General features: G+C 40.7%; 1 protein-coding gene across 1 annotated transcript in view; it reads left to right on the plus strand.

Moving 5' to 3' along the window:
* Positions 1-17,518, plus strand: part of LOC147691863 (nuclear RNA export factor 1-like) — a 964,523-nt gene that overhangs the window by 889,744 nt on the left and 57,261 nt on the right. The gene's annotated exons all lie outside the window — the stretch shown is intronic.

The raw sequence follows: 17,518 nt of genomic DNA on the forward strand, positions 1-17,518 counted from the left end.
GGGTAGGCATATTTTAGAAGCACCAGTTGAGTACTTTTAGCCATCCTTTTATCACTGCATGTATTTTATGCATTTTATGTATTCTATGTTTATGGCTTAGAAACCATATCATGCTTTTACAGTACTATTTTATAAAACTATTCGTATTATATGCCTCGTACTTCTTAACTAGCATTTCAATTGTAGCAGAGCATTTCTTATGCTTAAGAAATAAGACTATTCAATAAATATATATATATATTTTTTTAATTCTTTTTATTAGAGTTCCCCCCTCCCCCCCCCATTTTACCATATTTTCCAATACGTGTTACAGCACAAAGTTTCAAAAATAGAACAATGAAATCATACAAACACAATACACATCGTAAACATGCATTTTTGGTGGTGAGCATATCATATCCTCTCTACAATTAACCTAGTTCAATAAATATTTTTATTGAAAACGCCCGTCTCTCTATTTCTAAAGCAACTCTGGTGAAACGAAACATGCACGATTGACTGAGTGAAATAGCCGTCTATTGTTTCCGCGACTCTAGAGATACGTTTCATTCTGGGGAAACAAAGTTGTCATGTTATATGGTTGTCAGAAACGAATCCCTTCTTGTTTATTCGAGAAAGTTTCTAGTGACCTCTGAGCTAGCTGGCACTCACAATTAAGTCTAATATATACGATAGAGACCTAGTCGACTTCAGTCCTACGTCTAAACTATAGTGTATGTTATTCCAATGCGCAGAGCCTATTGGGAATATAGGAACTACCCTACATGGCGCCCAACGTTTGGTAAAGCGATAATTCAACGCTAGATACTAGAGTAACTCAGTCGTGCTTTTCACACAGACACCTTTTTCCCGTGAAATACTCCAATAGACGTCTGGAGTGGGTAAAAGGTTAATATCCGCCAAAACGGAGTAGGACGAAAAATCCTATGTATTAGTTTTTGGTTTATTCAACGTTGAAGGATACAGTGTTCCAAAATATTGTGCACCTAATCTTTGTTTCCTTGAAACTTGTTCTGCAAACTCTCAGCCGACTAAAATGCCAGATAGTGATACCGAATTAGAGAGACCTGCAGCAGCAGCTCAAGCGGTTTTAGGTGACGCTGCTATCCTAGAAAATGACACGGATGCTATACTGCTCCCGGTTAATGTAAGGAAAAGTATTACTTACAGACTCATAAATAATGGAGTATCATCAAAAGTTGGCTGAGTAATCTTTGTAATAGAGGCACATGAGTATCGGCAGACAGAGGTATTCTATTCTTGGATTCAGTTTCCAGCAGCTAATGCAGGAACACGTGAGTTCAACTACTACAAAGCAGAGGAACCTCCAACGGAATACGTTCCTTTCGAGGACATTGAAATTCCATTAACTTACCAAGAGCATCAGCTCTAGTTTAAAGGCGCCCTAAAACATGAAAATCACATTACCAGGCTCGGTCCACTAGGTAGACCAGGAGCAACATGGCCGGTACTAGCCAGCTATACACCACATCCAGACATTGAAAGGATGTCAGATGCAGAATTGTTAGCTCAGCGAAAACAGTTAATCAAAATACACAGACAATTGGTACAATATGTTATGCGGACAGTCCAACCAGCTGTAAGAATTCCACAGCACACCCCTCACCAGCGGAACACAAATAAAATTACACCACAGACTATACAGTCAGTCATTGGTAAACTTCCAGCAAAACGAGAACAAATTCCGTTCTGGTTAGCACAAAAAATTACTCAGATAGAGGCAGTATTTCCTGATAGTACACCTCATGAAAAACACAGGATTCTGACAATCTGTTTACCAATGGGGATAGCACCACATGTGGAGGACTGTGACACTTGGGATACAGTCTTTGCTTCAATCTACACTAAAACACATGGTGTTCCGTCCATGGCAGTGATACCAGACGTTCTAAGACAGATTCAAAATTAATACGATCCAGAACCGGCCTTAAATCTAGGTATGAAATTACTGAAAGATTTCAAACAGGTCTCGGCTATACTATTAGCCAACATTAGAGGTGAAGCAGCATCAGTGGCAATCCGCCAGAAATTAAAGGAAACAGACATTACTGAGCAACCGTATGAGCTTGCCAGAATCATTGAAAAATCCTATGAAGAATTAGGAGGAGATAGTTTGGGTGGGAAACCAGTAAAACCTGAATTAACAGAAAATCCTGAGAAGGTGTTTATTAAACATAATCTCACTACTCCTAAAAAGAAGTGGGGAAAATACTAAACAGACACCTCCTAGAGAGAAAAATTCTCAGTCCAGAGGAAGATCTCCCCAAAGGGGAGGTAGATCTCTCCATTGGGAGCCCTCTGAAAAAAGGTATAACCTTAGAAATAGGGATAATTTGAAAAAACCTGACAGATATCAAGATAATGATACACGTCCCTCTCGATCTTTTCAGACTTCCTCGCAGATATCGGAAATAAGAGGACGGTCAGAACACAAAGAAGAACGCGTCAAGTCCAAAGACAAAGAAACCATTCACCAAAGTAAAAAAGCTCAATTCACCAAAAAGAAGGTAGCAAGCGTAAAAATCAGATATGCCGAGGATCTTGAGGACACAACTCAAGAACGGGGAGTGGGCTCAAACAATGCTAGACAGCACAGCAGAAGTAACCATAGTTCGCAAGATCCTGAAGGATCATCTGGAGACAGTGGACTTGAAGGAATGCATTCAAGTTGAAACTGCCGACACCAGGGTTAGTGTACCCCACAAGTTATATGAAGTGACACTCCGGATGGAGGGTGACATAACTAGAAAAATAAAAGCTCTCTTTTGGGACAAGCTTTCAAAGGGTTATGACATACTTCTAGCTGAAAGAGACTGGCCACCTGCAGTTGTTAGGGAGTGCCCACACAGCGAAGAGATAATTATGCCAGCCTTCTCAAATCACATTCCAATTCATAAAAAATACACATATGCCAGAAAATGGGCAGTGGCCCAGGCTCCAGCATTGAATAAAAATAATGTGGGATGGGATGAGGATTCTCCTCATCACAAAATCCAGTTAAAAAAATCAACCTACTGCACAGAGGCAGTACCCAGTAAAGCAAGAAGCTAAAAAACAAGTTAGGGAGATATTAAATCAACTTGAATATCAAGGGGTGATTGAAACATGCACCTCGTCAATGAACAATCCTTTGTTTCCGGTCTCCAAACCAGACAATTCATATAGTCTAGTTTTGGTTTACAGACATTTAAACTCCTGTTGCAAAACTTTTGCAGTACAAAATGCACACAGTGCTGCACTGATGAATAACATTGTGCGCAAGAAATATAAAACCACATTAGATATTTCAAATGGGTTTTTCTGTCAAAACATTGCACCAGAAAGCAGGCATGTGACCGCTTTTTCAATCTTGGGGACACAGCAACAGTTTTGCTGTCTCCCCCAGGGATTCAAGAATAGTCTGGGGTTATTTTTAGCCAGAGTAACGGAGTTACTACAAATGTATGATGATGAGGCATTATCTTATGTCAATGACATCTATCTTACAGATGACGACTTGGACAGGCACCATAATACTTGGGTTTGCTTCTGAAGGGTACAAATTCAATTTTAAAAAATCACGAATTGCCCACCTCAACGTCCTATTCTTAGGATACGAGTTTTCAAGTGAAGGCAAAAGCCTGGCAGCAAAATTTCTAGAGAAATGTGCGCTGCTCCAACCTCCAAAGGCGCTGAAAAACTTACAGTCAATTCTAGGTTTCCTGAATTTTGGGGGAACTTATGTTCTGAATTACGCAGAAAAGGTAAAACCTCTCTACGAACTAATCAAGCCTGATTGTAAACCAACAAATTGTACTCAAAACCATACAGAAATTTTACGTTCAGTACAAACAGACATGTTAGCAAAAACAAAATTACAGACACGCGAAAAACGTGCGAAATCTTGTCATCTGAATCATCCCAGGGAGATGCAGATTCACATACCTGACCTTTAATGAAGGTGAAAAGGTACAAATAGCATACAAATCACACTTGTACACACAAGCTGAAATGAAATTCACTTCAACAGAAAAAATTCTGACAGCGGTTGAAACTGCAGTAGCAAAAGAGAGAGCTCTAGCAAAGGGTAAACGCATAATGATCGTTACACATGTACCTGCCTTAGAGGCAATGACAAAAGAAGCATTATTATTATTATTAGGGAAATCTATAGAGCGCCTGGTTACGCGCCCCGGCGTGTCCCCCCGCTATGGTAAGTGGAATAAACAGTCCAAGCAGCCAACACAGTCGCCTACCCTGCATATAGGTGCGTCTTAAGTTTCCTTCTAAAAATGGTCTCTGAGGGCTCCAAACGTAGCTCTGTAGGCAGGGCATTCCATTGCTTGGCAACCAGATATCTAAAGGACCTGCCCCCCATGCGAGCCCTCATTCCAAATGCAAAAGCTTTACATCTGAGATGGATACAATGGGTCAACTCTCTTGCTGCAACAGACGTTGAATATGTCTTTGACCCCTACTTGAAGACACAAGAATGTCTACAATATGAATACGAATGTCCTCTGCCGACCGAAATTCTGCCTCTGGAACATTACGGATGTATAATATATACAGACGGATCAGCACAGCCCGCAATTGGGGGTAAACAAGCCTATAGTGCTGCGTGCGCGATTGTCAAAGGTCGCTGGCGAGAAGGCAAATTTAGACCTATGGTCACGAAAACTCAATCACTCGGACACTGTACAGCTCAGCGAGCTGAACTACAGGCTTTCAAGATGGCGCTTGAAAATACCGATCGTGAATTCCCCACACTCATAGTGTGCGATTTGTATTACTGCGTACAATCTTACAATGAGTATCTGCAGAACTGGGTTTAAAACGGTTTCAAAGACGCAAAAGGTGGCACAATCAAGCATAAGACACTTTGGGAACAAGTAGTTCTTTTGCAAAAAGAACTACAAAAGACTCACGTGATTTATACATTGAGTCATCAGCGTGATGGCGTTCACGTTGCAGGGAATTCATTGGCTGATGAAGCCGCGAAGGCAGCTGTGCAAACGGCTTCCGTAGATGCAATCACCCGGTCAAAAACAAAAATAGACAGCGAAATAATGCAAGCTGTCACTGCTTCAGTCAAAGACAGTGGTAAGACACTCCCGAAAGGCTTTCCAGTAAAGTACTCATATATAACTGATGCAAACAATGTTCCTTTTGCTCAAATACCTGGAGTGGGGGACAGAGCAATTACAAACATGGAACACAGGTTAGGACTAATCTTAGCAGCACATGAAGGGCTCGCCTCTGCACACGCAGGAGTTTCCGCCACAGTATCTTTATTAAACAGAGATATTGGTGGCCACGCATGAGGAAACAAACTAGAAACTATGTTCTAGAATGTGAAATCTGCCAAAAAAGGAAAGTTTCTACTGTAGTGTAGTTCCTATATTCCCAATAGGCTCTGCGCATTGGAATAACAAACGGTAGTTTAGACGTAGGACTGAGGTCGACTAGGTCTCTACTGAATATGTTAGACTTAATTAGGTATGCCAGCTAGCTCAGAGGTCACTAGAAACTTTCTCGAATGAACAGGAAGGAGTTAACTTTCCTGATTAGACAAGAAGGGATTAGTTTCTGACAACCGCATAAACATGACAACTTTGCTCCCCACAGAATAAGGAGTATATCTCCAGAGTCGTGTGAAAACAATAGAGAGCTATTTCACTCAGTCAATCGTGCATGCTTAGTTTCACCAGAGTGCAGAGGAATAGAGAGACAGGCGTTTTCAATAAAAGTTGTTATTTATTGAGCAGTCTTCTTTCTCATGCAAGAGAAATGAATTGCCACAATTGCAATACTTACCATAAAGTAAAGTGCGTACAGTAAAAGGAGTATTATGAAATAATACTGTAAAAGCATTGATATGGTTTCTGAGCCATATAATACTTAAAATGGATAAAATATATACAATTACATACAATGATAAAAGTTGACTAAACGTACTCAACTGGTGCTACCCCGGTGTACCTAACCTAAGCCTAGTACGTGGGAAGGAGTAAGTGAGCTGCAGTTTAAGTTAAGTTAGTTTTTGGCAAGAATCTGAATCAAGAATTCTCTAAGGATCTAATCAGCTCCGTACCTTGGTTTTAGAATGAAGGAGGTCTTGTATCTCGTTCTCAGGACTAGATCTCCCAGTAACCCGCAAGGGTGACTGGAAACACTGGAGCTGGATTTTCTCGGCAGGAGAAAAGACAGCGTCTCTCTCAGTGCGTCAAATGGGAGGGACGGCTTCCTTCGGCACTCGCATCAGCTGGGCTTTGGGTAAGTAGATAGCCGCTCTGCTCCAAACCACTGTGTCTTGCTTAAGGCAAATGCTGGTATATTTATACCTGGAAGGTGCCGTGTTTGACGTAAGGTTGGACATAAGACGTCACTAAGAACTGTCACTAAGAACTGGCAGTTCTTTCAGGACTCTCAGGAGTTCTAGGACAAATGAAAACAAAAGCAGGGGAAATTCCCGGGCTGCTGGAGGCTTGGTTTCTTTAAGAACGCGTTGTACTTTCTAGGAGTCCATGGGAGTAGCCTTGCCGTATTTGGACTGCATTGGCTATGACTAAATATGGATATGATTCTTATGCCTTTATAAGGATATGATTTGTTATAACCGCATAAGGGCATGAATCGGGAATATTTAAGTAGGGTCCTAGATACATTCACAACACCCACTCCACTTATAATGTCCTTCATTACTAAATACTAAGCAATATATAAACATATAAGTATGCATGAATCACGAAAATTACATTTATGAAATGGCTCCTAATACAGAAGAGAAGGTCGAGACCATTTCATCACATATTTATACAAGATTGTACATGTGCTAGAGGCTGATTCAAAATATCGTCTCTAGAGTCTCTAAAAATAGAAGTTCTGTTCTCTAAGAATAGTTCTACTTTAAGCAGAGTACCTTGTGCCAAAAAAAAAAGGTAAATATTTTGGAAGTTGGGAAAAAATAATTTTGCTTTCATGGGAAAAAATAGTTCCAAATGTTTTCAGTAGTGTTGTTTATAACAACTGAAGGCCGAATTCAGAGTTCAGGGAATGCTGTGTGCTTGCTATTTCAAAAGTATTTCTCGTTGTTAGGAGAGAACATCAAATCAGATAGGCTGGTGAAAAATTTGTCTACAACAGTAGGTGAAAGTTCTACCAAGTTTGAAAAAGTTGAAATAGTGCATATGTGAGAATCATTGCCATCATCGATTTCTACATCAGCAATGCTCACAGAAGGTTGTACCTGTGTGGTGCCGCTTCCATCTCGTACTTCACCGCCACCTAATCGTAATGGTGAAGTCTCAACGAATGCCGTCATCAGAATAGGTAGCCGCTGGGGACAACACGTTGCATGAGCCGTTACCGAACCAAGCAAAGCATCAATATCCATTGGTACTGCTGATGGTAGTGTAAGACAGACGTCCAACACGCATTCTTCTCCGCATAGCAGACATCGAAGCACAGGTAAGATGCAATCTTGCCAGATTGGTCTGAATGAAAGAAACCAGGTAGTATTCAGATCTCTTAGCCGGGCCAATCCGAGGACTTTAGTGATCCGTTCTCGGTATCTTATTGCTAGGATCGTTTCTTCCATCGTAGCCTGAGTTTTGTCTGAGACTTGGCTTGCCATATCGGAGTAGAAGGGACAAAAATAAAATTCCTGCTACGAGTCCCAAAATAAGAGGCAGGCCACCGAATAGAGAATGCACAAAATTCGGGAAGATGCCCAGAACTGTTTCAAAGGGTGCTAACAGTCCCGAAAAAATTGTCTTAAATACATGTGCGATGCCACTGGTATCTGAGTTGTTCAAGATTTGGCTTAACATTTCTACGAAATGCACGGGGCAATTTGTCGATAATAGGGTATGTATCTCTGCCGCTGTCCTTGCAACTTGCAGATCATACGTCTCTTTGGACGAGGTTAAAGGCACAGTTGTCTGTAAAAGAATAGACTTCATTCTGCTCAAAGTATCAATTTGAATAGAAGAGATATTCACATAAGGCCATATTGCCGCCTCCATGTCTGGATTGCTGTTTGGATACAATACTTGCATACAACAAATGACCCTGGAAGTAACGCTCACGAGATAGGCTTTTCCTGGCATCATGCCACAACAGCTGTGGTCACTTATTATAACGTAGCTACAGTTGGAAAGTTGTCTGAAAAAGGGCTCTATCTGTGTAGCAGGGGTGCCATGTAGATGACATGAAAGGTTGTTTGATGAACCTTCGCAGGCTCCATGCAAGTTAATTCCTTGACATAGAAGTGTACCGCTTAGTGATTTTTTACAATTGTTACCACTAAGAAATACCTCTTTTTTCCCTTCACTATAACATCTATGTGTATATGGTAAATTCCAGGTTGACTTGATGTATCCTTTACCCAACCTTTCATACAGGCCTTCTGCTGGTATATACTTTTGGCAGTATTGAAACTGAAAAGTTGTTATCGGGATTGTAATGGTGCCATGAATTATCCATTCAATGACAGGTCTTTCTGACATTGTCAATGGTAATCTTTCTAGTTTTTCAATGCTCAGCACCGTATAGTCTGCCCCTCTTTGTGCCAAAGAGATTTGTCTATCAGTAAGGTTAAAGATAGAAAATAATGATGTTGTGTTGGTTAGACGCCATGGCACGTAGCCTGAACGGAGGTTTTGTAACGTCCAGTCTAGCTGTACAATAGAACGTAATTGGGATTGGCCATGTTGTAACATTAGCATATCCTGTTCTATTATATCAATAGCAGATGATACAATGCTGTCCAGTGAATAAATTCTGGAGGACAGAGTCGTTAACCCATTGTCCACTACAGAAAGTGATTCTTCCAAATTAATACGATCAATTTCTCAATTTGTTTTTATTTTCAAGCTTCATTGTAAGCTGCGTATATACCGGCGTATATGAAACGTTTTTGACGCTGTTTGCGAGGTCCCATTATGAAATCTCGCAAGTCAGCACCTTCTTTAAGTAAAGTCAAGTGTTGCTTAATTTTGGGTTGTGTGGATTTCTGTAGCCATTCTAGACAAAGTTTTCCTACACTGTATGTTGTAATTATCCCTGGATGTTGTCTCTGGGAATATCTTGGGTCTGGCCTATTCTGTTTTAACCCCTGTATTTTGTTCAGGAATCTATCTTGACAGTTATTAGTGTCTGTGGGCCAGATCAACCATTTGTTCCAATCAGGAATTGTTCTGTTTTGTTTTAAAATATAGGACACATCTAACCCCTCATCTGTAGTGGTGTTTCTATCAGGCATAGGCTTTGGTATAGAAGGGTTGTTTAAATCTTTTATCTTGGCTAGTCCAAGACAGGTTGTTTGCTGACTGGTGTCATTCAGGAACATGATTTGTTCTGGGATCATGCAGGCTCTGAATAATGATTCTAAACCTTGTACCTGCCATTCATTTTTACCCCAGATGGTTTTTGTCTCAATGTTCTTTTTCCAAAATTCAAAACCAAATGTAGACATTTTTTCATAACATTTTTCAGAATAAATCAATTTAGTATTTGTCAACATGTTTTTCATTCCTGCCTTCTTTAACATTTTGAAATAAAACGTTTCTGGATCAGTGATGTTAAACCCTGAGAAGTATTGGAATTTCTCATAAAATGTTTTTGAACTACCTTTTGGCGGAGTTGGACAATGTTCCTACTGATTATAACTGAAAACATTTCTAGGATTAGCAGATTTATGCAGATAATGATGCCCAAAGTGGTTGAAGCAATACATTTCTTCATAATTCGATGAACCCTGTAAATAATCATGTTCTGTAAATTTTGCTGACATTTCTAAATCTGACATCATATTATTAACAATTTCAAAGTCCCAATCATCAGAGAAAGTACTAGGTGATACAAAGTCACTTAAGGAGATCTTGAATTGGTGTGGATATTTCAAGAGCTCAACCGGGCCATAGATTTCATAGTCAGTTGTGTCCCATGCTATACCACCAGGTATAGGGATGGCTGTGATGTTCACGGATGATAGCTCTCTTTTTTCGATGTGAGAAGATCTGTGTGGTTTCAGGGCCAAGTTGATGTTCTGACTTGCTGTGTCCATTGTACTATATTTTCCATCAATAAATCTACCCAAACTTAATACCAAGATGAGCCAGAAAAGGAGGAAAAGTACACCTAACACAATCCATAATTTAATCCATGGCGAAATTAGATATGTTTCTCTGAATTGATGAAGATGCTCTGTGATTTTCTTTTTGAAAGTTTTTGTTGCTGGCTTGTCTCCATGTTCACTTGGATCATCGGAGAAGGCATCAAAGTTGATAAAGTAGCCAGATGCAGTTCTGTCAATTGGTGGAATTGCTTCCGGATTGTTATTAATCTTTGGATTTTCTTTTGTTACATTTGTATAGTCAGAGGCTACATCGTTGTAGACAGGTGTTTCTTGACGAACTGTTGCAATTTGGGTTTGAAGAGGCACAAGTTCCATGGCTTTGTTGCATAGTCCTTTTTTATTCACTGCATGTTTATCAAATGTGATTAGTCTCTCAGTTTGAACCTCTTGGATTGTAGCAAGATTTGGTCTTCTGCTACTTCTTGGGAGTCCACTGTGCCTACTACTTATTATTGGCCACATGGTTGTGGTTTCACCAGGTCGATTGATACAACTCGGTTCTCCTCTTTACCAGCAAGTGGCGGTAGTACTACTGATCTTGTTCCGCTGACAGCTAAGACAGGTACTGCTTTTCTGTAAGAAGGCCCAAATTCCTTCTTCACCGCGATCTTTTCTCTGACCAGATCCCCAATCTTTGGAATCCAGACAGGTCTTGCTGGGACAGGTGGTTTTTCTTCAGTGGTCGTTGGCTTTAGCTTTTCGTTACTCAGACTTTTTCTTGTTTCATTTAAGTCCTGTAAAACAGCCAAACGATCTTTGATATCAAAGGTGTTTTGTTTCACCACTGAAGTGTGACAATCGAGATCCTGAATGATCATTCTTGTACCAAACAAAAGTTCGTACGGAGTGATACCTCCTAGAGAATTTCTTGGCAGATTATTAAGACTACGTTGGACACTTATTAGTTGTTTGACCCACCCGTCACCCGAACCTAATACCCTTGCTGTTATAGATTGCTTTATGCCACGTTTTTTTCTCTCCACTACCGCATTTCCCTCGGGATGGAATGGACTAGAGTACGGCAATGCAATGCCCATGCTGGCCATGGCCTCCTTGTAAACCCGAGAGCTAAACGCAGGACCCTGGTCAGAATGTAGCATGCCAATTGCGTATGTGCCGATAAAGACTCGCAAATCTTTTATAACAGTTCTGGCGTCAGCCGAGCGCTGGGTCCACATCTAAATTAATCTTGTCTTAATAATTATGGGATCGCATTCTTCCGTCTGGATGTCTGCGTATAGATAGCCTGATGCTGTCTAATAGAGGTGTCTGGGCAGGTGTCTGGTCCGGTTCACAACTGCGATCTCTGTTGCAGTCCTGACAATTCATTACAAAGTTATAAATTTGCACGCTCATCCCCGGGAACCAGTATTTTGATTGTAAATCTTTTAGAGATTTCAGGATCTCTTGGTGCCTCAGACCCAATCCCATGTGTGCTTCTTAAATCAAGAAGACCCTCCGGTTCGTGTTTGGAATTACTTTATCCCCCACTCCAGGGATTTGAGCAAACGGAACGGAGTTCGCATCAATTATGTATGTATTTCCGAGTGGATAGTTTAGAGGTAACGCCGCATAATTGCCTTCCATTGAGGCTTTTACTGCTAGTAGCGTTTCTCCATCTATTTGTTTTTGTGGCTACAGAAGCCGGTTGACCAGCTGCCGCTGTGGCTCTGTAACCCAATGAATTCCCTGCAACGTTAACGCCATCACGTCGATGACTCAGTGTATGTATCACATGAGTCTTTTGTAGTTCTTTCTGCAAAAGAACTACCTGTTCCCATAGTTTTTTATGCTTTATTGTGGCACATGTCTCATCTTTGTAACCGTTTTTTATCCAGGTCTGCATGGATTTATTGTAAGACCGGACGCAGTAATGCGAATCGCACACTATTAGTGTGGGGAATTCGCGATCAGCATTTTCAAGCGCCATCTTTAGAGATCTTATTTCAGCTCGCTGAGCTGTACAGTTTCTGAGTGATTCAGTTTTAGTGACCATCGGTCTGAATTTACCTAAGCGCCAGCGACCTTTAACAATCACGCATGCAGCATTGTAAATTTATTTTTCCACAACGTAGTGTTGTGCAAATCTGTCTGTGTAGATTACACAGGTGTACTGTTCGAGAGGCAGAATTTTGATTGACAGAGGATATTCATGTTCGTATTCCAGATCTTCTAGTTTTTTCATTTTCGGATCAAAAGTGTGTTTCACGTCTTCTGTAGCAAGAGAATTTGCCTATTGTATCCATTTTGGATCTAGAGCTATAGCATTTGGAATGCCTGGTCTTGTTACTGCCTCAAGGGCTGATACTGCTGTTAAAACAGATATTCTCTTCCATTGGCCTAGGGCTCTTTCTTTTGCTACAGCAGTTTGAACCGCAGTTAGAGTTTTTTCAGTAGAACTGAATTTCATTTCAGCTTGTGTGTACAAGTGTGATTTGTAAGCTATTGGTACCGTTTCTCCCTCATTAGAGGTCAGGTATGTGAATCCGCATCTTCCTGGGATGACTCGGATTACAAGGTTGCGTTCGTTTGCGCGTGTTTGCAGTTTTGTTTTAGTTAACATGTCTGTCTGTAATGATCTTAAAATTTCTGTGTGTTTTTGAGTCCAATTAATTGGTTTGAAATCAGGTTTTATTAATTCGTAGAGGGGTTTAACCCTCTCTGCATAATTTAGAATGTATGTTCTTCCGAAATTCAGGAAACCTAGAATTGATTGTAAGTTTTTCAGCGTTTTTGGAGCTTGGAGTACTGCACACTTCTCTAAGAAGTTGTCTGCTAGGCTTTTGCCTTCACTTGATAATTCATATCCTAAAAATAGGATAGTTAGATTGGCAATTTGTGACTTTTTAAAGTTAAATTTGTACCCTTCAGATGCGAATCCAAGTATTATGGTGTTCACTCTTTTCAAGTGTGTCTCCAGGTCATCGGCTGTAAGATAGATATCATCGACATAAGATAATGCCTCATCATCATATATTTGTAGTAACTCTGTTACCCTGGCTGAAAATAACCCTGGGCTGTTCTTGAATCCCTGTGGGAGACAACAAAATTGTTTTTGGGTCCCCATGCTGGAGAAAGCGGTTAAATATCTGCTTTCAGGTGCTATATTTTGACAGAAGAAACCATTTGAAATATCTAATGTCGTTTTATATTTTTTGCTCACAATGTTATTCATTAGTGCTGCACTGTGTGAGTTTTGTACTGCAAAGGTTTTACAGCAGGAGTTTAGGTGTCTGTAGTCCAAAACTAGACGATGTGAATCGTCTGGCTTGGAGACAGGAAACAAAGGATTGTTCATTTGTGAGGTGCATGTTTCAATCACCCCCTGATATTCAAGTTGGTCTAAAATTTCTTCGACTTGTTTTTTAGCTTCTTGCTTAACAGGATACTGCCTCTGTGCAGTAGGTTGATTTTTTTAACTGGATTTTATGGTGAGGAGAATCCTCATCCCATCCTACATGATTTTTATATAATGCAGGGGCTTGGGCCACTGTCCATTTTCTTGAAAATGTGTATTTTTTATGAATTGGAATGTGATTTTCAGAAGGCAGGCATAATCATTTCTTCGCCATGTGGGCACTCCCTGACAAACTCTGGCTGCCAGTCTTTCTCTGCTAGGAGGATTTCATAGCCTTTAGATAGATTCTCCCAAAAGAGACCTTTTATTTTCCTAGTTTTATCTCCCTCTATACGTAATGTTATTTCATATAGTTTATGGGGCACGCTAACTCGGGTGTCTGCAGTTTCCACTTGAATGTATTCATTCTTGTCCACTGTCTCCAGAAGATTCATCAGGATCTTGCGAGCTATGGTCACTTCTGCTCCGCTGTCTAGCATTGTCTGGGCCCACTCTCCGTTTTTCCGTTGTGTCCTCAGAATTCTCTGCATGTTTTATTTTAATACTGGCTACCTTCTTTCTCGGAAATTGTAATTTTTTACTTTGATGAGCAGGTTCCTTGTCTTTGGACTTGACGTGCTCTTCTTTATGTTCTGACCGTCCTCATCTTTCCGATTTCTTTGAGGAAGTCTGAAAAGATCGAGAGGTACATGTATCAATATCAGGTTTTCTCAAATTGTCCCTATTTCTAAGGTTATATCTTTTTTCAGAGGGCTCCCTTTGGGGAGACTTGCCTCCACGTTCTGGAAATTTATCTCTTCGTTGGGGAGACCTTTCTCTGGACTGAAACTGTTTTTCTCTGGGAGAGGTTTGTTTGTTACCCTCCCACTTCTTCTTTTGAGTAATTAAATTATTTTTAATGAAAGTCTTTTCAGGATTTTCAATTAGTGTTTTTAGTCGGTAGGTTGTACCGTCAACTGTTAATTGAACTAAATCTCTGTATGCTATATGCTTTTGTTAATTCTTTTATTTTAACTAAGAGTTCTTCGCTTGCCATTTTTTCAATGTCTGGACATGGTGTGTAGCTGGCTAGATCTGGCCATGTGGCTCCTGGTCTACCTAGTGGACCGAGCCTGGTAATGTGATTTTGATGTCTTAGGGTGCCATTAAACCAGAGCAGGTGCTCTTGGTATGTTAGTGGAATTTCAACGTCCTCGAAGGGGGCGTATTCCTCTGGAGATTCCTCTATTTTGTAATAGTGGAACTCGAGTGTCACAGCATGTGCTTCTGGAAAATGCATCCAGGAATAGAATACCTCTGTCTGCCGTTATTCATGGGCCTCTACCACAAATATGACTGTACCACCTCTTGATGATACTCCATTTTCTATAAGTTTCATAGTTATAGTTTTTCTTATATTGACCGGGATGAGTATTCGGGTCGTCATTTTGGATAACTGTGTCATCCGCTAAGAGTTGAGCTGCCAAAGCATCTCTTTCTTCGTCACTGTCCGGCATTTTGCTGACAGAAAGTTTGCAGAGTATGTTTTGAGGGAACAAAGATTAGGTGCACAATATTTTGGAACACTGTATCCTCAACATTGACTAAACCAAAAACTAATATATAGGAATCTCTTCCTACTAAGTTCTGGCAGATATTAACCTTTTACCCACTCCAGACGTCTATTGGAGTTTTTACGGGAAAAGGGGTCTGTGTGAAAAGCACAACTGAGTTACTCTAGTATCTTGCGTTAGATTATCGCCTTACCAAACGTTGGGCGCCATGTAGTGTAGTTCCTATATTCCCAATAGGCTCTGCGCATTGGAATAACATAAACGGTAGTTTAGACGTAGGACTGAGGTCGACTAGGTGTCTACTGAATATGTTAGACTTAATTAGGTATGCCAGCTAGCTCAGAGGTCACTAGAAACTTTCTCGAATGAACAGGAAGGAGTTACCTTTCCTGATTAGACAAGAAGGGATTAGTTTCTGACAACCGCATAAACATGACAACTTTGCTCCCCCCAGAATAAGGAGTATATCTCCAGAGTCGTGTGAAAACAATAGACAGCTATTTCACTCAGTCAATCGTGCATGCTTAGTTTCACCAGAGTGCAGAGAAATAGAGAGATGTGGGCGTTTTCCATAAAAGTTGCTATTTATTGAGCAGTCTTCTTTCTCATGCAAGAGAAATGAATTGCCACAATTGCAATACTTATCATAAAGTAAAGTGTGTACAGTAAAAGGAGTATTATGAAATAATACTGTAAAAGCATTGATATGGTTTCTGAGCCATATGATGCTTAAAATGGATAAAATATATACAATTACATACAATGATAAAAGTTGACTAAACGTACTCAACTGGTGCTTCTAAGATACGCCTACCCCGGTGTACCTAACCTAAGCCTAGTACATGGGAAGGAGTAAGTGAGCTGCAGTTTAAGTTAAGTTATTTTTTGCCAAGAATCTGAATCAAGAATTCCCTAAGGATCTAATAAGCTCCGTACCTTGGAGCTGGATTTTCTCGGCAGGAGAAAAGACAGCGTCTCTCTCAGTGCGTCAAATGGGAGGGACCGCTTCCTGCGGCATTCGCATCAGCTTGGCTTTGGGTAAGTAGATAGCCGCTCTGCTCCAAAGCACTGTGTCTTGCTTAAGGCAAATGCTGGTATATTTATACCTGGAAGGTGCCGTGTTTGACATAAGGTTGGACATAAGACGTCACTAAGAACTGTCACTAAGAACTGGCAGTTCTTTCAGGACTCTCAGGAGTTCTAGGACAAATCAAAACAAAAGCAGGGGGAATTCCCGGGCTGCTGGTGGCTTGGTTTGTTGAAGAACGCGTTGTACTTTCTAGGAGTCCATGGGAGTAGCCTTGCCGTATTTGGACTGCATTGGCTATGACTAAATATGGATATGATTCTTATGCCTTTATAAGGATATCATTTGTTATAACCGCATAAGGGCATGAATCTGGAATATTTAATTAGGGTCCTAGATACATTCACAACATCACAGTGAAGCGACCTGCACAGACGCCCCTTCTGATTTCAGATAAACCACTAGCGTGCGTTTACCTGGACCACTATGGTCCCTTAACAAGGGATGGCAACTATAAATATATCATGGTAGCAGTGGATTCCTGCACAAGATTTATTTGGATGTGGCCCCAGCGCTCGGCTGACGCCAGAACTGTTATAAAGGATTTGTGAGTCTTTATCGGCACATACGCAATTGGCACGCTACATTCTGACCAGGGTCCTGCGTTTAGCTCTCGAGCTTACAAGGAGGCCATGGCTAGTTTGGGCGTTGCATTGCGGTATTCTAGTCCCTTCCATCCTGAGGGTAATGCGGTAGTGGAAAGAAAAAACCGTGACATAAAGCAATCCATAACAGCTAAGGTATTAGGTTTGGGTGATGGGTGGGTCAAACATCTAATAAGTGTCCAACGTAGTCTTAATAATCTGCCAAGAAATTCTCTGGGTGGAGTCACTCCGTATGAACTAATGTTTGGTACTAGAATGATAATCGAAGACCTCGATTGTCAGACTTCAGTGGTGGAACAAAAACCCTTTGATGTCAAAGATCGTTTGACTGTTTTACAGGACTTAAATGAAACAAGAAGAAGTCTGAGTAATACAATACAGAAGCAAACGACCACTGAAGAAAAACCACCTGTCCCAGCAAGGCCTGTCTGGATTCCAAAGATTGGGGATCTGGTCAGAGAGAACATCGCGGTAAAGAAGGAATTTGAGCCTTCTTACAGAAAAGCAGTACCTAAGAGGGCAAATTCTCAGACCTCTGGAGAAGCGCCCCCACCTGATAAAGAATCAAAGGTCATTGATGCATCAGGGAAAAGGGTAGCTGCACAAGCTGCAAACATGTGGCGTATAGCAAATACACAAGCCCTACTTTGTCGCTATGATAGGGCTCACTATGATCAATTAGAAAAACTACTTTAACATCTACCAGATCAGTGTAAGGATCAAGCAACTGACCTTATACAAGAAGGCAAGTTAATATCTAATGCCTCAATAAAA

Source organism: Lissotriton vulgaris, chromosome 9, assembly GCF_964263255.1.
Source record: "Lissotriton vulgaris chromosome 9, aLisVul1.2, whole genome shotgun sequence".
Classification (NCBI taxonomy): domain Eukaryota; kingdom Metazoa; phylum Chordata; class Amphibia; order Caudata; family Salamandridae; genus Lissotriton; species Lissotriton vulgaris.